This window comes from Bombina bombina, chromosome 4, assembly GCF_027579735.1.
Source record: "Bombina bombina isolate aBomBom1 chromosome 4, aBomBom1.pri, whole genome shotgun sequence".
Classification (NCBI taxonomy): domain Eukaryota; kingdom Metazoa; phylum Chordata; class Amphibia; order Anura; family Bombinatoridae; genus Bombina; species Bombina bombina.
This window is the reverse complement of record NC_069502.1, coordinates 1,134,545,774-1,134,568,120: the sequence shown is the minus strand read 5'-3', so window position 1 is coordinate 1,134,568,120 and position 22,347 is coordinate 1,134,545,774.

The following is a 22,347-nucleotide window of genomic DNA, read 5'->3' as shown; positions in this document are numbered from 1 at the left end:
TAGCAGATGAAGAAAAAGTATCGCCCTCAATGACATGGTTACAAGTTTTACATATATTTCTCCTGCATCTAAAGAATCCCTTTCTCTCTTTTAGCCAGCATTTATTGTGTTTTATTGGAAGATTAGATGGAGAGAGGTAGTTTGAAAGTGTTTTTCCTCTTTTGGGTATAATATCTACACCCTCTTCCATTATAATTTTTAGTACTGGATCTGAATATAACACAGGTACAGTATCTTTAATGATTTTGCTGATGTTTTTAAAATCAGTACTATAGGTAGTTATAAACCTGGGTTTCTCAGTGTCCCTTCTTTTTGCATCTTTCCTTTTATATTTTAGTAAATCCTCCCTAGTTTTTTGCTGAACACTTTCTTTTGCTTTAATTAAAGTGCCTTCATTATATCCTCTCTGTTTTAGTCTTTCTTCAATAATTTTACACTGTTTATTATAATCTTCCTCATTAGAGCAATTTCTTTTGGCCCTAATGAATTCACCCTTTGGTATTCCTTGTAGCACATGTCTCGGGTGACATGATTTGTATAAAAGTGTAGTATTGCCTGCTGTTGGCTTTCTGTAAAGTATAGAGACTATTTTTTCATGTTCTACATCTGCTTTTAATGTAAGATCTAGAAAGTCTATTGACTCCGTACTTTCTTCTCCTGTGAATTTCAACCCACATTTGTTATTATTTAAATAAGCACAGAAATCTTTTACTTGATCTGTGTCTCCTTCAAAAATGAAAAGTAAATCGTCTATATATCTGAAAAAATGTATGATTCTCTCTCTATGGGGATTTCTCTCTCCAAAGACGTGGAACAGCTCCCACCAACCCATAAATAGGTTGGCGTATGATGGGGCAAACTTGGCCCCCATCGCCGTTCCACGCCTTTGGAGAAAGAAATCTGATCCAAACATAAAGAAATTATGCGTTAAAAGATATTCAATTGCATTAAGTATAAACATTTTTGTTGCTGATTCATAGTCAGTACACTGGTTCAAGAAAAATTCTTTAGCTGTTATGCCTAAGTTGTGATCTATACAAGTATACAAGGATGATACATCCACTACTAGAAATCTGTAATTTTCTTTCCATTTGATATTCTGTAACTTATTAAGCAATGATGTGCTATCCTGTATGTAACTTAGTAAATCTTTAACAAGTGGTTGTAAGAAAGTGTCCACCAGATCTGATAACGGCTCATTTAATGAGTTAATACCTGCAATTATAGGTCGTCTTGGTGGACAGACTAAATCTTTATGTAACTTGGGAAAATAATGAAATATTGGAATTACTGAATTAGTTGGAGTTAGGACTTCTTCTAATGTAGGAGTTATGATATTGTTTAGTTTAGCTATCTTAGGCCTAGATTTAGAGTTCGGCGGTAGCCGTCAAAACCAGCGTTAGAGGCTCCTAACGCTGGTTTTGGCCGCCCGCTGGTATTTGGAGTCAGTGATTAAAGGGTCTAACGCTCACTTTGCAGCCGCGACTTTTCCATACCGCAGATCCCCCTACGCCATTTGCGTAGCCTATCTTTTCAATGGGATCTTTCTAACGCCGGTATTTAGAGTCGTTTCTGCAGTGAGCGTTAGAGCTCTAACGACAAAATTCCAGCCGCCTGAAAATAGCAGGAGTTAAGAGCTTTCTGGCTAACGCCGGTTTATAAAGCTCTTAACTACTGTACCCTAAAGTACACTAACACCCATAAACTACCTATGTACCCCTAAACCGAGGTCCCCCCACATCGCCACCACTCGATTAAAATTTTTAACCCCTAATCTGCCGACCGCCACCTACGTTATACTTATGTACCCCTAATCTGCTGCCCCTAACACCGCCGACCCCTGTATTATATCTATTAACCCCTAACTTGCCCCCCACAACGTCGCCGCAAGCTACTTAAAATAATTAACCCCTAATCTTCCGACCGCAAATCGCCGCCACCTACGTTATCCCTATGTACCCCTAATCTGCTACCCCTAACATCGCCGACCCCTATGTTATATTTATTAACCCCTAATCTGCCCCCCTCAACGTCGCCGACACCTACCTACACTTATTAACCCCTAATCTGCCGAGCGGACCTGAGCGCTACTATAATAAAGTTATTAACCCCTAATCCGCCTCACTAACCCTATCATAAATAGTATTAACCCCTAATCTGCCCTCCCTAACATCGCCGACACCTACCTTCAATTATTAACCCCTAATCTGCCGACCGGAGCTCACCGCTATTCTAATAAATGTATTAACCCCTAAAGCTAAGTCTAACCCTAACACTAACACCCCCCTAAGTTAAATATAATTTTTATCTAACGAAATAAATTAACTCTTATTAAATAAATGATTCCTATTTAAAGCTAAATACTTACCTGTAAAATACATCCTAATATAGCTACAATATAAATTATAATTATATTATAGCTATTTTAGGATTAATATTTATTTTACAGGCAACTTTGTAATTATTTTAACCAGGTACAATAGCTATTAAATAGTTAAGAACTATTTAATAGTTACCTAGTTAAAATAATTACAAATTTACCTGTAAAATAAATCCTAACCTAAGATATAATTAAACCTAACACTACCCTATCAATAAAATAATTAAATAAACTACCTACAATTACCTACAATTAACCTAACACTACACTATCAATAAATTAATTAAACACAATTGCTACAAATAAATACAATTAAATAAACTATCTAAAGTACAAAAAATAAAAAATAACTAAGTTACAGAAAATAATAAAATATTTACAAACATAAGAAAAATATTACAACAATTTTAAACTAATTACACCTACTCTAAGCCCCCTAATAAAATAACAAAGCCCCCCAAAATAAAAAATTCCCTACCCTATTCTAAAATACAAATATTACAAGCTCTTTTACCTTACCAGCCCTGAACAGGGCCCTTTGCGGGGCATGCCCCAAGAATTTCAGCTCTTTTGCCTGTAAAAAAAAACATACAATACCCCCCCCCCAACATTACAACCCACCACCCACATACCCCTAATCTAACCCAAACCCCCCTTAAATAAACCTAACACTAATCCCCTGAAGATCTTCCTACCTTGTCTTCACCATACCAGGTTCACCGATCCGTCCTGGCTCCAAGATCTTCATCCAACCCAAGCGGGGGTTGGCGATCCATAATCCGGTGCTCCAAAGTCTTCCTCCTATCCGGCAAGAAGAGGACATCCGGACCGGCAAACATCTTCTCCAAGCGGCATCTTCTATCTTCTTCCATCCGATGACGACCGGCTCCATCTTGAAGACCTCCAGCGCGGATCCATCCTCTTCTTCCGACGACTAGACGACGAATGACGGTTCCTTTAAGGGACGTCATCCAAGATGGCGTCCCTCGAATTCCGATTGGCTGATAGGATTCTATCAGCCAATCGGAATTAAGGTAGGAATTTTCTGATTGGCTGATGGAATCAGCCAATCAGAATATAGTTCAATCCGATTGGCTGATCCAATCAGCCAATCAGATTGAGCTCGCATTCTATTGGCTGATCGGAACAGCCAATAGAATGCGAGCTCAATCTGATTGGCTGATTGGATCAGCCAATCGGATTGAACTATATTCTGATTGGCTGATTCCATCAGCCAATCAGAAAATTCCTACCTTAATTCCGATTGGCTGATAGAATCCTATCAGCCAATCGGAATTCGAGGGACGCCATCTTGGATGACGTCCCTTAAAGGAACCGTCATTCGTCGTCTAGTCGTCGGAAGAAGAGGATGGATCCGCGCTGGAGGTCTTCAAGATGGAGCCGGTCGTCATCGGATGGAAGAAGATAGAAGATGCCGCTTGGAGAAGATGTTTGCCGGTCCGGATGTCCTCTTCTTGCCGGATAGGAGGAAGACTTTGGAGCACCGGATTATGGATCGCCAACCCCCGCTTGGGTTGGATGAAGATCTTGGAGCCAGGACGGATCGGTGAACCTGGTATGGTGAAGACAAGGTAGGAAGATCTTCAGGGGATTAGTGTTAGGTTTATTTAAGGGGGGTTTGGGTTAGATTAGGGGTATGTGGGTGGTGGGTTGTAATGTTGGGGGGGGGGTATTGTATGTTTTTTTTTACAGGCAAAAGAGCTGAAATTCTTGGGGCATGCCCCGCAAAGGGCCCTGTTCAGGGCTGGTAAGGTAAAAGAGCTTGTAACTTTTTTAATTTAGAATAGGGTAGGGAATTTTTTATTTTGGGGGGCTTTGTTATTTTATTAGGGGGCTTAGAGTAGGTGTAATTAGTTTAAAATTGTTGTAATATTTTTCTTATGTTTGTAAATATTTTATTATTTTCTGTAACTTAGTTATTTTTTATTTTTTGTACTTTAGATAGTTTATTTAATTGTATTTATTTGTAGCAATTGTGTTTAATTAATTTATTGATAGTGTAGTGTTAGGTTAATTGTAGGTAATTGTAGGTAGTTTATTTAATTATTTTATTGATAGGGTAGTGTTAGGTTTAATTATATCTTAGGTTAGGATTTATTTTACAGGTAAATTTGTTATTATTTTAACTAGGTAACTATTAAATAGTTCTTAACTATTTAATAGCTATTGTACCTGGTTAAAATAATTACAAAGTTGCCTGTAAAATAAATATTAATCCTAAAATAGCTATAATATAATTATATTTTATATTGTAGCTATATTAGGATTTATTTTACAGGTAAGTATTTAGCTTTAAATAGGAATCATTTATTTAATAAGAGTTAATTTATTTTGTTAGATAAAAATTATATTTAACTTAGGGGGGTGTTAGTATTAGGGTTAGACTTAGCTTTAGGGGTTAATACATTTATTAGAATAGCGGTGACCTCCGGTCGGCAGATTAGGGGTTAATAATTGAAGGTAGGTGTCGGCGATGTTAGGGAGGGCAGATTAGGGGTTAATACTATTTATGATAGGGTTAGTGAGGCGGATTAGGGGTTAATAACTTTATTATAGTAGCGCTCAGGTCCGCTCGGCAGATTAGGGGTTAATAAGTGTAGGCAGGTGTCGGCGACGTTGTGGGGGGCAGATTAGGGGTTAATAAATATAACATAGGGGTCGGCGATGTTAGGGCAGCAGATTAGGGGTACATAGGGATAACGTAGGTGGCGGCGGTTTACGGAGCGGCAGATTAGGGGTTAAAAGTGTAATGCAGGGGTCAGCGATAGCGGGGGCGGCAGATTAGGGGTTAATAAGTGTAAGGTTAGGGGTGTTTAGACTCGGGGTACATGTTAGAGTGTTAGGTGCAGACGTAGGAAGTGTTTCCCCATAGGAAACAATGGGGCTGCGTTAAGAGCTGAACGCTGCTTTTTTGCAGGTGTTAGGTTTTTTTTCAGCTCAAACTGCCCCATTATTTCCTATGGGAGAATCGTGCACGAGCACGTTTTTGATGCCGGCCGCGTCCGTAAGCAACTCTGGTATCGAGAGTTGCATTTGCGGTAAATATGCTCTACGCTCCTTTTTTGGAGCCTAACGCAGCATTTGTTTGAACTCTCGATACCAGAGTTAAATTTATGGTGCGGCCAGAAAAAAACCCGCGGAGCGTTAACAGCCCTTTTACCGCCGAACTCCAAATCTAGGCCCAAGTGATTTTAATTAGCTCTTTTCTAAACTCTCTCGTGGGATTACCATCTAGTTTGATATACACTTCTTGATCAGACAGTTGCCTTTTGGCTTCTTTAATGTAGTCTACTGTATTTAAAATGACTACATTTCCTCCTTTATCAGAAGGGCGGATCATTATATCTTTATTTTCTTGAAGAGTTAATAAAGCTGCTTTTTCTTTATTTGTTAAATTAGAGTACCTTCTTTTTTTACTTTTTAGATTCTTTTCATGTAGTATTCTTAGCTTACTTTCCACTGTTTTCTGGAAAATATCTAACACCTTAGGTCTGGTGTGTACTGGATAAAAGGTGTTCTTTTTCTTTAAGTGACCAAATTTGATATCTTCTTCCATTATCTTATCTATAGATTCTCTATTGCTATCCTCAGCTAGTTCTTGCAAATCTTTAATAGCACATAAGTCAGGAAATAACAAGACATCAGTAATGGCTGACGTGACACTCTCATTAATATCATTTTTAGTCTCAACTTGTGTCATATGCTCACTTTCTGAAAAAAAATGTTTTTTCAAAGTAAGTTTGCGTACAAACTTGTTAACGTCTAATACTGTTTCAAACAAATTAAACTGAGCTGATGGCACAAAGTTGAGACCTTTGGACAAAAGATTAATCTCTATGGAGTTCAGGGTAACATCAGACAGATTACAGACACTCAGATCTGCATTTATTTCTTTTTGTTCTGTCCCTGTGATCTTGTGATGTATTTCTTCTGTTGTCCTTTCCTCTGATGTTGTTTGTTGTATCTGTTTCCGCTTGCTGCCCTTGCCCCTACTTCCTCTATGGGTTTTTTTGTTTTTCTTGGGAAAGTCTGGGGGTCCTCGTTTTTTGACTCCTTATGAGATCCTGATGTTGTAGCTTGTACCTCCAGTTCTTGAAATACTGCTGGTGTTTCTTCCTCAGTCTGCAAATCATTATCAGATGAGTCAAATTCGTATTCTGTGTCTGAGAATGTCACAGTTTTTCCTCCTTTATGTATTCTTCTCTGTTGCCTTCTCTGAAATCTCCTAGGATATTCTTCCTGTGTTCATCTGTAAACTTGTTTCTGATCGTAATCTTTTTTGTCTCTTGTTACTTTTCTTGACTTAAATTGCCATATTTCTTGTCTGAAAGTATTCATGGTTGTTTCAAATTTTTTGTCATATTCCTTAAAGTCTTTGTGATGTTGAAAATCTCTAAGTTTGTTTTGAACCTCTTTCATCTCCTGTAACAGCTCTGCTTTTTGTTTTCTTTTGTGCTCCATAAGCAAATCAATTAATGCAAATGAGCATGCATCTAGAATGCTGTTCCATTTGGAGATAAATTCTGTATCCATAATCACAAAGGATGGAAATTTTCTTATACGAAGACCTCTTGGTATTCTGTGTTCATGCTTGTAAATAGAAAAAGATTTGAGATCTAGATCCAATTTAATGTCCTTTTTTCTTAAGTAATCCATTTCAAAGAAAAGACTGTCTATAGTATGTATTATTTGATTGTAGGTTTCAGATACTTCATCCTGAAAGTCTCCCAACACATAACTTGGTTCACTTGAATTATCCATATTTGTTCAAGGATTTTTAGGCAGAATAGAGTACTTACACAAATGATTTGTGTGTAAATTAGTGCTTTATTGTGTGTAAAGGCTGTTACTTTTGTTTATTTAGAGATCAGAGTATGTGATAAATCCAATCACCTTAGTGTATATAGGAAAGCATCATCCAATATACCTGACTTACAAATGAAACTGTGATACACGGTCTAAAGGGGAGATATATAAAAAGGATTAAAAAAGAAAAAGAGATTAGATTTGTACCTAAATATACACTAAGGTGATTGGATCCAATCACCTTAGTGTATATAGGAAAGCATCATCCAATATACCTGACTTACAAATGAAACTGTGATACACGGTCTAAAGGGGAGATATATAAAAAGGATTAAAAAAGAAAAAGAGATTAGATTTGTACCTAAATATACACTAAGGTGATTGGATTTATCACATACTCTGATCTCTAAATAAACAAAAGTAACAGCCTTTACACACAATAAAGCACTAATTTACACACAAATCATTTGTGTAAGTACTCTATTCTGCCTAAAAATCCTTGAACAAATATGGATAATTCAAGTGAACCAAGTTATGTGTTGGGAGACTTTCAGGATGAAGTATCTGAAACCTACAATCAAATAATACATACTATAGACAGTCTTTTCTTTGAAATGGATTCCTTAAGAAAAAAGGACATTAAATTGGATCTAGATCTCAAATCTTTTTCTATTTACAAGCATGAACACAGAATACCAAGAGGTCTTCGTATAAGAAAATTTCCATCCTTTGTGATTATGGATACAGAATTTATCTCCAAATGGAACAGCATTCTAGATGCATGCTCATTTGCATTAATTGATTTGCTTATGGAGCACAAAAGAAAACAAAAAGCAGAGCTGTTACAGGAGATGAAAGAGGTTCAAAACAAACTTAGAGATTTTCAACATCACAAAGACTTTAAGGAATATGACAAAAAATTTGAAACAACCATGAATACTTTCAGACAAGAAATATGGCAATTTAAGTCAAGAAAAATAACAAGAGACAAAAAAGATTACGATCAGAAACAAGTTTACAGATGGACACAGGAAGAGTATCCTAGGAGATTTCAGAGAAGGCAACAGAGAAGAATACATAAAGGAGGAAAAACTGTGACATTCTCAGACACAGAATACGAATTTGACTCATCTGATAATGATTTGCAGACTGAGGAAGAAACACCAGCAGTATTTCAAGAACTGGAGGTACAAGCTACAACATCAGGATCTCATAAGGAGTCAAAAAACGAGGACCCCCAGACTTTCCCAAGAAAAACAAAAAAACCCATAGAGGAAGTAGGGGCAAGGGCAGCAAGCGGAAACAGATACAACAAACAACATCAGAGGAAAGGACAACAGAAGAAATACATCACGAGATCACAGGGACAGAACAAAAAGAAATAAATGCAGATCTGAGTGTCTGTAATCTGTCTGATGTTACCCTGAACTCCATAGAGATTAATCTTTTGTCCAAAGGTCTCAACTTTGTGCCATCAGCTCAGTTTAATTTGTTTGAAACAGTATTATACGTTAACAAGTTTGTACGCAAACTTACTTTGAAAAAACATTTTTTTTCAGAAAGTGAGCATATGACACAAGTTGAGACTAAAAATGATATTAATGAGAGTGTCACGTCAGCCATTACTGATGTCTTGTTATTTCCTGACTTATGTGCTATTAAAGATTTGCAAGAACTAGCTGAGGATAGCAATAGAGAATCTATAGATAAGATAATGGAAGAAGATATCAAATTTGGTCACTTAAAGAAAAAGAGCACCTTTTATCCAGTACACACCAGACCTAAGGTGTTAGATATTTTCCAGAAAACAGTGGAAAGTAAGTTAAGAATACTACATGAAAAGAATCTAAAAAGTAAAAAAAGAAGGTACTCTAATTTAACAAATAAAGAAAAAGCAGCTTTATTAACTCTTCAAGAAAATAAAGATATAATGATCCGCCCTTCTGATAAAGGAGGAAATGTAGTCATTTTAAATACTGTAGACTACATTAAAGAAGCCAAAAGGCAACTGTCTGATCAAGAAGTGTATATCAAACTAGATGGTAATCCCACGAGAGAGTTTAGAAAAGAGCTAATTAAAATCACTAAGATAGCTAAACTAAACAATATCATAACTCCTACATTAGAAGAAGTCCTAACTCCAACTAATTCAGTAATTCCAATATTTCATTATTTTCCCAAGTTACATAAAGATTTAGTCTGTCCACCAGGACGACCTATAATTGCAGGTATTAACTCATTAAATGAGCCGTTATCAGATCTGGTGGACACTTTCTTACAACCACTTGTTAAAGATTTACTAAGTTACATACAGGATAGCACATCATTGCTTAATAAGTTACAGAATATCAAATGGAAAGAAAATTACAGATTTCTAGTAGTGGATGTATCATCCTTGTATACTTGTATAGATCACAACTTAGGCATAACAGCTATAGAATTCTTCTTGAACCAGTGTACTGACTATGAATCAGCAACAAAAATGTTTATACTTAATGCAATTGAATATCTTTTAACGCATAATTTCTTTATGTTTGGATCAGATTTCTTTCTCCAAAGGCGTGGAACGGCGATGGGGGCCAAGTTTGCCCCATCATACGCCAACCTATTTATGGGTTGGTGGGAGCTGTTCCACGTCTTTGGAGAGAGAAATCCCCATAGAGAAAGAATCATACATTTTTTCAGATATATAGACGATTTACTTTTCATTTTTGAAGGAGACACAGATCAAGTAAAAGATTTCTGTGCTTATTTAAATAATAACAAATGTGGGTTGAAATTCACAGGAGAAGAAAGTACGGAGTCAATAGACTTTCTAGATCTTACATTAAAAGCAGATGTAGAACATGAAAAAATAGTCTCTATACTTTACAGAAAGCCAACAGCAGGCAATACTACACTTTTATACAAATCATGTCACCCGAGACATGTGCTACAAGGAATACCAAAGGGTGAATTCATTAGGGCCAAAAGAAATTGCTCTAATGAGGAAGATTATAATAAACAGTGTAAAATTATTGAAGAAAGACTAAAACAGAGAGGATATAATGAAGGCACTTTAATTAAAGCAAAAGAAAGTGTTCAGCAAAAAACTAGGGAAGATTTACTAAAATATAAAAGGAAAGATGCAAAAAGAAGGGACACTGAGAAACCCAGGTTTATAACTACCTATAGTACTGATTTTAAAAACATCAGCAAAATCATTAAAGATACTGTACCTGTGTTATATTCAGATCCAGTACTAAAAATTATAATGGAAGAGGGTGTAGATATTATACCCAAAAGAGGAAAAACACTTTCAAACTACCTCTCTCCATCTAATCTTCCAATAAAACACAATAAATGCTGGCTAAAAGAGAGAAAGGGATTCTTTAGATGCAGGAGAAATATATGTAAAACTTGTAACCATGTCATTGAGGGCGATACTTTTTCTTCATCTGCTACCCAGCAAGACTATAAAATTAAGTATTACATAAATTGTTCAACTACACATGTAGTATATTTACTTACGTGTGATCTCTGCAAAATTAACTATGTAGGTAAAACCAAGCGTAGCATTAAAGATAGGTTTCTTCAGCACCTCAGATCAATAGAGGATGATGACACCGACACACCAGTGTCGAGACATTTTAAAAGTCAACATAATTCAGATGTGTCTTTATTAAAAATTCAAGGTATAGATCATGTTCCTCTATGGAAACGAGGAGGAGACAGAGAAGATAAACTTAACAAACGTGAAGTCTTCTGGATTTTCACATTAAAAACATGTAATCCATTAGGTCTCAATATGCGTAGAGACCTGGATCTTTTTGTGAATTAATATATACACAACAGCTTTTCTTTTAGATAAGGAAAAGGGGAGAAATAATATATGGCCATCATATAAGTCTTAAACAATAAATTATTTTTACATATATTGTAAACTCTAAACCTTACTCTAGAAATAAATTTAACATTTTTTGTATGACACATAGTGTCATATATAAATTACATCAAAGTACTACAGTTGAAAGACTGCAATTTTATCTAGTGGTATAAGATATACTTATGAGAAATGAGGCAAAGACATAAGGTAATTTTTAATGTATAAAAGTTAACATCATATTATTAATATACATGTAGAAGAGAAAAAATTCTTAATATATAAAAGTTAACATCATATTATTATTAATATACATGTAGAAGAGAAAAATTTTTCTGCAAATGTATTAAATAACTTTTTGAAACATGTTCTTCAACAAAGGATAGGCAGTAAAGAGAGAGTTCAAGCACACAGTGTCTAACATTTACAAATGTCTCTTTAAGAAAAGTGCTATAAAGCAGGTGTGATCAGGATTGCTTTCAAGCAGTGATCAAGTGCGCAACTGCACGAAACATGTCTGCATGTGGTTCAGATCAGTGACACTGTGTTTTTACATTAAGTGCTTTATTACAGTCGTGTGTAGGCTGTCATGTTTTTACTTTTGATACTACAATAAAGGAAGTTTTACTTTTCTTTGGAGAGAGATTTTTTGGGCTACAAGTGGGGACAATCCATTGAAACATATATATATATATATATATATATATATATATATATATATATATATATCTACCGGGCCCTGGACATGTCCAGCTAAAATTTACTGGGCCTTGAGGTCACTTTGGTTGAGAACCACTGCCCTACCCTATTCTAAATTAAAAAAGTTCAAAGCTCTTTTACCTTACCAGCCCTTAAAAGGGCCTTTTGCGGGGCATGCCCCAAAGAATTCTGCTCTTTTGCCTGTAAAAGAAAAATACAACCCCCCCAACATTAAAACCCACCACCCACATACCCCTAATCTAACCCAAACTCCCCTTAAATAAACCTAACACTACCCCCCTGAAGATCATCCTACCTTGAGTCGTCTTCAGCCAGCCGACCCACCGATGGAACCGAAGAGGAGATCCGGAGCGGCAGAAATCATCATCCAAGGCGCGCTGAAGAAGTCTTCCATCCTATGAAGTCATCATCCAGGCGACGCTGAAGAAGTCTTCCATCCGATGAAGTCATCATCCAGGCGGCGCTGAAAAAGTCTTCCAACTGATGAAGTCATCATCCAGGCGGCGCTGAAGAAGTCTTCCATCCGGGCGATGTCATCTTCCAAGCGGCGCTGAAGAAGTCTTCCATCCGGGCGATGTCATCTTCCAAGCGGTGCTGAAGAAGTCTTCCATCCGGGCGATGTCATCTTCCAAGCGGTGTCTTCAATCTTCATTCTTCAGGATCCATCTTCATCCCGCCGACACGGAACATCCTTCTTCCCCGACGGACTAACGACGAATGAAGGCTCCTTTAGGGGACGTCATCCAAGATGGCGTCTCTTCAATTCCGATTGGCTGAATTAAGGTAGGAAAAATCTGATTGGCTGATTGAATCAGCCAATCAGATTGAAATTCAATCCGATTGGCTGATCCAATCAGCCAATCAGATTGAGCTCGCATTCTATTGGCTGTTCCGATCAGCCAATAGAATGCAAGCTCAATCTGATTGGCTGATTCAATCAGCCAATCAGATTTTTCCTACCTTAATTCCGATTGGCTGATAGAATCCTATCAGCCAATCGGAATTGAAGGGATCATCCTACCTTGAGTCGTCTTCAGCCAGCCGACCCACCGATGGAACCAAAGAGGAGATCCGGAGCGGCAGAAGTCATCATCCAAGGCGCACTGAAGAAGTCTTCCATCCGATGAAGTCATCATCCAGGTGGCGCTGAAGAAGTCTTCCATCCGGGCGATGTCATCTTCCAAGCGGCGTCTTCAATCTTCTTTCTTCAGGATCCATCTTCATCCCGCCGACGCGGAACATCCTTCTTCCCCGACGGACTAACGACGAATGAAGGCTCCTTTAAGGGACGTCATCCAAGATGGCGTCCCTTCAATTCCGATTGGCTGATAGGATTCTATCAGCCAATCGGAATTAAGGTAGGAAAAATCTGATTGGCTGATTGAATCAGCCAATCAGATTTAGCTCGCATTCTATTGGCTGATCGGAACAGCCAATAGAATGCGAGCTCAATCTGATTGGCTGATTGGATCAGCCAATCTGATTGAATTTCAATCTGATTGGCTGATTCAATCAGCCAATCAGATTTTTCCTACCTTAATTCAGCCAATCGGAATTGAAGAGACGCCATCTTGGATGACGTCCCTTAAAGGAGCCTTCATTCGTCGTTAGTCCGTCGGGGAAGAAAGATGTTCCGCGTCGGCGGGATGAAGATGGATCCTGAAGAAAGAAGATTGAAGACGCCGCTTGGAAGATGACATCGCCCGGATGGAAGACTTCTTCAGCGCCGCCTGGATGATGACTTCATCGGATAGAAGACTTCTTCAGCGCGCCTTGGATGATGACTTCTGCCGCTCCGGATCTCCTCTTCGGTTCCATCGGTGGGTCGGCTGGCTGAAGACGACTCAAGGTAGGATGATCTTCAGGGGGGTAGTGTTAGGTTTATTTAAGGGGGGTTTGGGTTAGATTATTGGTATGTGGGTGGTGGGTTTTAATGTTGGGGGGGTTGTATTTTTCTTTTACAGGCAAAAGAGCAGAATTCTTTGGGGCATGCCCCGCAAAAGGCCCTTTTAAGGGCTGGTAAGGTAAAAGAGCTTTGAACTTTTTTAATTTAGAATAGGGTAGGGCATTTTTTTATTTTGGGGGGCTTTGTTATTTTATTAGGGGGCTTAGATTAGGTGTAAGTAGCTTAAAATTGTTGTAATATTTAATATTTTACATTTTTAAATGTTTGTAACTTATTTTTTTTTATTTTTTGTAACTTAGCTTTTTTTATTTTTTGTACTTTAGTTAGTTAATGTAATTGTATTTAATTGTAGTTATTTGTAGGTAATTTATTTAATTAATTTAATGATAGTGTAGTGTTAGGTTTAATTGTAATTTAGGTTAGGATTTATTTTACAGGTAATTTTGTATTTCTTTTAGCTAGGTAGTTATTAAATAGTTAATAACTATTTAATAACTATTCTAACTAGCTAAAATAAATACAAAGTTACCTGTAAAATAAATATAAATCCTAAAATAGCTACAATGTAATTATTAATTATATTGTAGCTATCTTAGGGTTTATTTTACCAGTAAGTATTTAGTTTTAAATAGGAATAATTTATTAAAGTATAGTGTAGTGTTAGGTGTAATTGTAACTTAGGTTAGTTTTTATTTTACAGGTAAATTTCTCTTTATTTTAGCTAGGTAGCTATTAAATAGTTAATAACTATTTAATAGCTATTGTACCTAGTTAAAATATATTGAAAGTTGCCTGTAAAATAAAAATAAATCCTAAAATAGCTACAATATAATTACTATTTATATTGTAGCTATATTAGGGTTTATTTTATAGGTAAGTATTTCGTTTTAAATAGAAATAATTTAGTTAATAAGAGAAATATTATTTAGATTTATTTAATTAAGTTAGGGGGGTGTTAGGGTTAGTGTTAGACTTAGGTTTAGGGGTTAATAATTTTATTACAGTGGCGGCGGTGTAGTGGGGGGCAGGATAGGGGTTACTAAATTTATTATAGGTGGCGACGGTGTAGGGGGGCAGATCAGGGGTTAATAAATTTAATATAGGTTGCAGCGGGGTCCGGGAGCGGCGGTTTAGGGGTTAAACTATTTATTTAGTTGCGGCGAGGTCCGGGATCCGCAGGATAGGGATTAATAAATTTATTATAGAGGGTGGTGGTATAGGTGAGGCAGGATAGGGGTTACTAGGTATAATGTAGGTGGTGGCGGGGTCCGTGAGCAGCGGTTTAGGGGTTAATACATATATTATAGTTGCGGCGGGCACCGGGAGCGGCGCTTTAGGGGTTAATACATACCGGTATATTATAGTTGCGGCTAGGACCGGGAGCAGCGGTTTAGGGGTTAACATATTTAGTATAGCTTGCGGCGGGGTCCGGGAGCGGCGGTTTAGGGGTTAATAAGTTTATTAGAGTGGCGGTGGGCTCCGGGAGTGGCAGTTTAGGGGGTAATAACTTTATTTAGTTGAGGCGGTGTAGGGGGGGACAGATTAGGGGTGTTTAGACTCGGGGTACATGTTAGGGTGTTAGGTGCAGACATCTCCCATAGGAATCAATGGGATGTCTGGCAGCAGCGAACATGAACTTTCGCTATGGTCAGACTCCCATTGATTCCTATGGGATCCGCCGCCTCCAGGGTGGCGGTTTGAAAACCAGGTACGCTGGGCCAGAAAAGTGCCGAGCGTACCTGCTAGTTTTTTGATAACTATCAAAAGTAGTCAGATTGTGCCGCACTTGTGTGCGGAACATCTGGAGTGACGTAAGAATCGATCTGTGTCGTACTGAGTCCGACGGATCGAAGCTTACATCACTAAATTCTACTTTTGCCGGTATCTAGGGCTTGATAACTAAGGCGAATCAGCCTCGACACAAATACGCTGCGGAATTCCAGCGTATTTGAGGTAGACACGTTGATAACTAGAGGTCACGGTCTCATTTGCTTTCAATGTTCTGCATATAGCAGAATATACTCTAAATATTTCTAAATAGATATTCCTATATATATCTGTAGATATCTATACCTATAAATAATAATGTATAAATATATCTTTGTGCCAAAAAAAAATCATATATATATAGAAATATGTATTCATGAATAAATAGAACATACTCTTCTATGTGAATAGGTGATTGGCGCACGATATTGTAAGTTCAGATTTTTACACATGTCGGGTTAGCCGCGCGAGTGAATGCAGTTTACTTTCAACTTGTAATACCAGCGCAACTGGACGTGCGCAAAAAGCTTACTTCTAGCGCAGGTATCGCTTGAGCAGGAGCGTTAATCAGCGCTAATCTGGCCCGTAATGTTTTCATACTAGTAAAATCTGATACATATGATAAATCATATTTATTAACAAAATAACTGCAATTATCTGGCCTATTTTAGTTCACGTTTTCACTTAGTATTAAAAAAAGTACAAAACAAAATAATTATTTGCTTGGTTGGAAGAGAACGTGGTAAAATAATTTGAAAACTAATGAATAAAATAATAACTAGATATAGATAGGATAGCACATGAGCCGTATAATTATATTGTAGCAATACAATTCCCAGTGCTGTTTTATATGCATTATCTGATATATATATATATATTTTTGCACTTAGACAGTTTTGAATATAATCTCTTCTCTTTCTTTACCGCGTCAGTCACAGCGACTGCTACCAGTTCTGCATTAACTGCCTTAGGCTATAGCAAGATACAAGAATATATTCTGTTTCCATGTGTTAATATAGGTTGCTACTAAGCTATTGCTTATTTATCTTCATCTAGTTGACTAATGATTCTCCCATGTTGTTACATGTTAGTAAATTAAAGAAGCCTTCCAGACATCTCTGTCAACAGTTTAGTGAAATGTACCTCATTAGTGAAGTTCAGCTGTCGCATGAGTGTGTTTTAATCCTATTGAATTATCACTCAGAGCTACACAAATGCAATATCACCATGCAAGAAAGGACGTTTCCTTTTCCTTAAGCTGTTTGGGATTCACTTGATCTGAAAACAATATGGCAAAGCAAAGAATCTACTTAAAGGGAATTGAAAGACAAAATTACTTTCATGGTTCAGATAGAGAATGCAGTTTTCATAGACTTTTCAAATAGCTTCTGCTATGAAATGTGCTTTGTTAAAAGGCATACATGGGTATGATCAATAGCAGCAAGGGATGACTTGGAGCTAGCTGGTGATTGGGGCTATATATATATATATATATATATATATATATATATATATATATATATATATATATATATATATATATAAAGGATTCAAGGGGTATATGCACTCTCGCCACCATCCTACAACTGCCAGGGTGCTCTTGGCACTCACTGGTCTTTGGATATCAACTTGAAATATTTATTTTGTGACGCTTCGGGACCTCAAACGTCCCTTCTTCTGACCGACCACTGAGTGCTTAACTTAATTTCCTACTATATATATATATATATATATATATATATATATATATATATATATATACCTTTTGTCATTTGCTCACTGGATGTGTTTACCTAGGACCAAGTATGCATAAATATGTCTAGATTACAAGTGAAGCGCTAATTTAACATGAGCCCGTAAAAGGGGCGATTTTGACCATTTACGGGTGCACTTTAAATGACCAGTGGCTGGTTAATGCTCCCGCGAGCTTGCGGTAGCCCTTTGCGCTAAGCAGAATAAACCAGAGGTCAGACCTCTGGTTAATTAATAAAAATGTCCCTCAATTGCCCCCCAAATAGAGTGTACAGTTCCTTTCATAAAATAAAAAAATAGTAGCATCTTTATTTTTTAATAAAAAAACTGCACAAGGCAGATATAAGGGGATAGAATGATTTCATGATTTACAGTTTGTGAACTGTTAAAATACAGTTTTAGAAGATGACATAAGTCTTACTAATATAAATATTTATATAGATAAAACTGGAAAATGGTTCTTTTAAAATCAATAAATGTAAATATTGGGAAAAAAACAATTGCTTAGATTACGAGTTTTGCGGTAACTGGGGTGCGGTGCTAACAAGCAGTTTTCCCTCACCGCTCACAAACAACGCTGGTATTACAGGTTTTTTTAAACCCGGCGTTAGCAGCAAAAAAGTGAGCGGAGAGCAAAATTTAGCTCCACATCTCACCTCAATACCAGCGTTGCTTACGGTAGCGGTGAGCTGGCAAAACGTGCTTGTGCGCGATTTCCCCATAGGAATCAATGGGGCATATTCGGCTGAAAAAAAAACCTAACACCTGCAAAAAAAGCAGCATTCAGCTCCTAACGCAGCCCCATTGATTCCTATGAGAAAATACTTTTTATGTCAACACCTAACACCCTAACATGAACCCCGAGTCTAAACACCCCTAATCTTACACTTATTAACCCCTAATCTGCCGCCCCCGACATCACCGACACCTGCATTATATTATTAACCCCTAATCTGCCGCTCCGGACACCGCCGCCACCTACATTGTCCCTATGAACCCCTAATCTGCTGCCCCCAACATCGCCAACACCTACTTTTTATTTATTAACCCCTACTCTGCTGCCCCCAATGTCGCCGCCACCTAACTACACTTATTAACCCCTAATCTGCGACCGCCAACGTCGCTGCCACTATAATAAATATATTAACCCCTAAACCTAAGTCTAAGCCTAACCCTAACATCCCTAACTTAAATATAATTTAAAATAATCTAAATAAAATTACTACAATTAATTAAATTATTCCTATTTAAAACTAAATACTTACCTATAAAATAAACCCTAAGATAGCTACAATATAAATAATAATTACATTGTAGCTATCTTAGGGTTTATTTTTATTTTACAGGCAACTTTGTATTTATTTTAACTAGGTACAATAGTTATCAAATAGTTATTAACTATTTAATAACTACCTAGTTAAAATAAATACAAATTTACCTGTAAAATAAAACCTAACCTAAGTTACAATTACATATAACACTACACTATAATTAAATTAATTCCCTAAACTAACTACAATTAAATACAATTAAATTAAATAAACTAAATTATGAAAAAAAAAAAACACTAAATTACAGAAAATAATAAAATAATAAAAAAAAAAATTAAACTAGTTACACCTAATCTAATCCCCCTAATAAAATAAAAAAGCCCCCCAAAATAATAAAAATCCCTACCCTATACTAAATTACAAATAGCCCTTAAAAGGGCCTTTTGCAGGGCATTGCCCCAAAGTAATCATCTCTTTTACCTGTAAAAAAAAATGCAATACCCCCCAAAATTAAAACCCACCACCCACACACCCAACCCTACTCTAAAACCCACCAAATCCCCCCTTAATAAAACCTAACACTACCCCCTTGAAGATCACCCTACCTTGAGACGTCTTCACCCAACCGGGCAGAAGTGGTCCTTCAGACGGCCAGAAGTCTTCATCCTATCCGGGCAGAAGAGGACCTCCAGATGGGCAGAAGTCTTTATCCAGGTGGCATCTTCTATCTTCATCCATCCAGAGCGGAGCGGGTCTATCTTCAAGACATCCGACGCGGAGCATCCTCTTCATCCGACGGCCGATGACTAAATGACGGTACCTTTAAGTGACGTCATCCAAGATGGCGTCCCTTCAATTCCGATTGACTGATAGAATTCTATCAGCCAATCCGAATTAAGGTAGAAAAAATCCTATTGGCTAATCCAATCAGTCAATAGGATTGAGCTCGCATTCTATTGGCTGTTCCAATCAGCCAATCAAATGTGAGCTCAATCCTATTGGCTGATTGGATCAGCCAATAGGATTTTTTCTATCTTAATTCCGATTAAGCTTTAAAAAAGCTTTAGGAAAGATTACCACAATCCACAGTCAGCAGTGTCATTGGGGATTGCAGAAATTATTATATATTGTTATAGACTATGATGCTAAAATGTTTTCTCCTCAAGGTGTTATTTTTTCTCTTTCTAGATGCACTAACACTATTGGATAGATTTATCTATAGTCAACAGCGAATCATGTCCACTTAACCTCGCTAAATGCAGACAGCGTAACATTGCTCAAGCATTTCTGGTGAAAAACTTGTGCAATGCCCCCCCCCCCTGCTCACTGGCGGCCAATCTGTCACTAGAAGGGGCCGTCAATCCTGATAATATTGTATCACAATGATTTCAGTCCGCCGCAAGTTAAGGAGTCCGCTGCTTCTTAACTTCCGTTTCAGGCGGACCTGAAACGATAGGGCTCCGAAGCAGCATCCACTGCTTAATAAATGGAGCCCTATGACTTCTTCTATTTTCTATCCTTATTTTTTCAAACAGCCTAAACTCTGTGTTGTTTCTTGTCTAAAAATGTATGAATCTAAAACTCTTTCCTTAAGATCCTCTAATTCTAAGCAACTGGTAATTTCATACTCTCCTCCTTACTTACTGTTAATTCTTCTTCTATTAGTAGGTGGGTTAAATATGTTGCAAGCTGTTGTGACTGTGGATTCTAGTTTTTCTTCTCATTCCATTTGTGTAGCTTCGGCTTCTAAGGCCTATTCTTCTGCCTCCATTTATTAAGGAGCGGATACTGCTTTGGAACCCAATCGTTTCAGGCTCACCTGAAACGGAAGTTCAGAAGCAACGGTCATAAGATCACTGCTCCTTAACTTGTCCGCCAACTTTTAGTTGGCGGATTGAAACCATCCCGATCCAATCCAAACATGGCAAAATTGGCAACTAAAAGGTTAAAACCTCACGAGTGGTTCCAAATTGAGCATTAACGTTTCAGCGAATAAGATCCCAGCAATTCCTACAAGCCATTTTGGCTATTATGTATATAAGGAGGGCAGCTAAAAGATATTCTTATGTCTATGAATAAGGCCAGGGGGCCAAAACGTGTAAGTCAATCACAGGAATGAGCTGAGATCAACGTATGGATTTTAAGCATCTTTTTGTATTAATAAATATTGACTTTTTACCTTAAGCGCTATCTGTCTGACTCGCTGGTGTTCTATGGTTTTTTTATGATGATTGACAGCCCCTGCTAGCGGCTGATTGGTGCGGCATTGCACAAGCATTTCACCAGAAAATTCCGTCATTTTATTAGGATAATCGGAATGGTTTGCAGGGTTGAAAAAAAAGAAAAGAAAAGGAATTTAAGTTAGAAAAGTGACGCTTCTAAGCCTACCCCAAACAAAATAAATACTTGATCATTGCGGTGGCATGCTGGTAAAAAGCTGCAATTGGTGGAAATATATTTGTCTTTTAAATATACTTTACCTAGTATGCTGCTTCCTACCCACTCCGCTTCAGGTCCTCCTGAAGCGGAAGTTAAGAAGCAGCGGTCATAAGAACTAAATTAAACTATTAACCCCTAAACCTAACACCCCCCTAACTTTAAATTAAAATTACAATATAACTGTATTTAAATAAATAAAAACTTACCTGTGAAATAAAAATAAACCTAACATTAAACTATAAATTAAAGGGACAGTCTGCACCAAAATTTTTCTTATTTAAAAAGATGGATAATCCCTTTATTACCCATGCCCTATTTTTGCATAACCAACACAGTTATATTAATATACTTTTTACCTCTGTGATTACCTTGTATCTAAGCCTCTGCAGACAGCCTCCTTATTTAAGTGCCTTTGACAGACATGCAGTGTAGTCAATCAGTGAAGACTCCTAAATAACTTCACGGGAGTGAGCACAATGTTATCTATATGATACATGTGAACTAACACAGTCTAACTGTGAAACACTTTCAAAATGCTCTGAGCTAGGAGGCGGTTTTCAACTGTATAGAAATCAGTTTGAGCCTAGCTAGGTTTAGCTTTTCAAAAATACCACCAAGGGAACAAAGCAAATTTGATGATAAAAGTAAATTGGAAAGTTGTTTAAAATTGCGTGCCCTATCTGAATCATGAAAGTTTAGTTTTGACTTTACTGTCCCTTTAACCTAACATTATTATTCTAATAAAATTAAAAAAAATAACAAATTAAAAAACCTAAATTACATATTAAAAAAACCTAACACTACGAAAAAATTGAAAACCTAAATTACAAATGAAAAAAAAAATTATCCTACGAAAAGAATTGGAAAAATCTAAGATTACAAAAAAATAATAAACACTAAAATTACGAAAACAAAAAAACACTAAGATTTCAAAAAATAATAAACAAAATTATCAAAAATAAAAACAATTACACCTAATCGAATAGCCCTATAAAAATGAAAAAGACCCCCCAAATAACCCCCCTAACCTACAATAAGCTACCAATAGCCCTTAAAAGGGCCCTTTATAGGGCATTGCCCTAAGTTAAACAGCTCTTTTACCTGGAAAAAAATACAATAGGATGAGAGCTTCTGAAATCCTATTGGCTGTTCAAAACAGCCAATAAGATGAGAGCTACTGAAATCCTATTGGCTGTTCAAATCAGCCAATAGGATTTCAGTAGCTCTCATCCTATTGGCTGTTTTGAACAGCCTATAGTATTTCAGAAGCTCTCATCCTTTTTGCTGATTTGAATTTGAAGAATTAAATCAGCCATTAGGAATGCAAGGTAATAAAATAGCTACCTTGCATTCAACTTCAGTGTATGGCGGTGACCTTATGAAGAGGACGCTCTGTGCAGGATATCATCGCCGGTCCAAGATA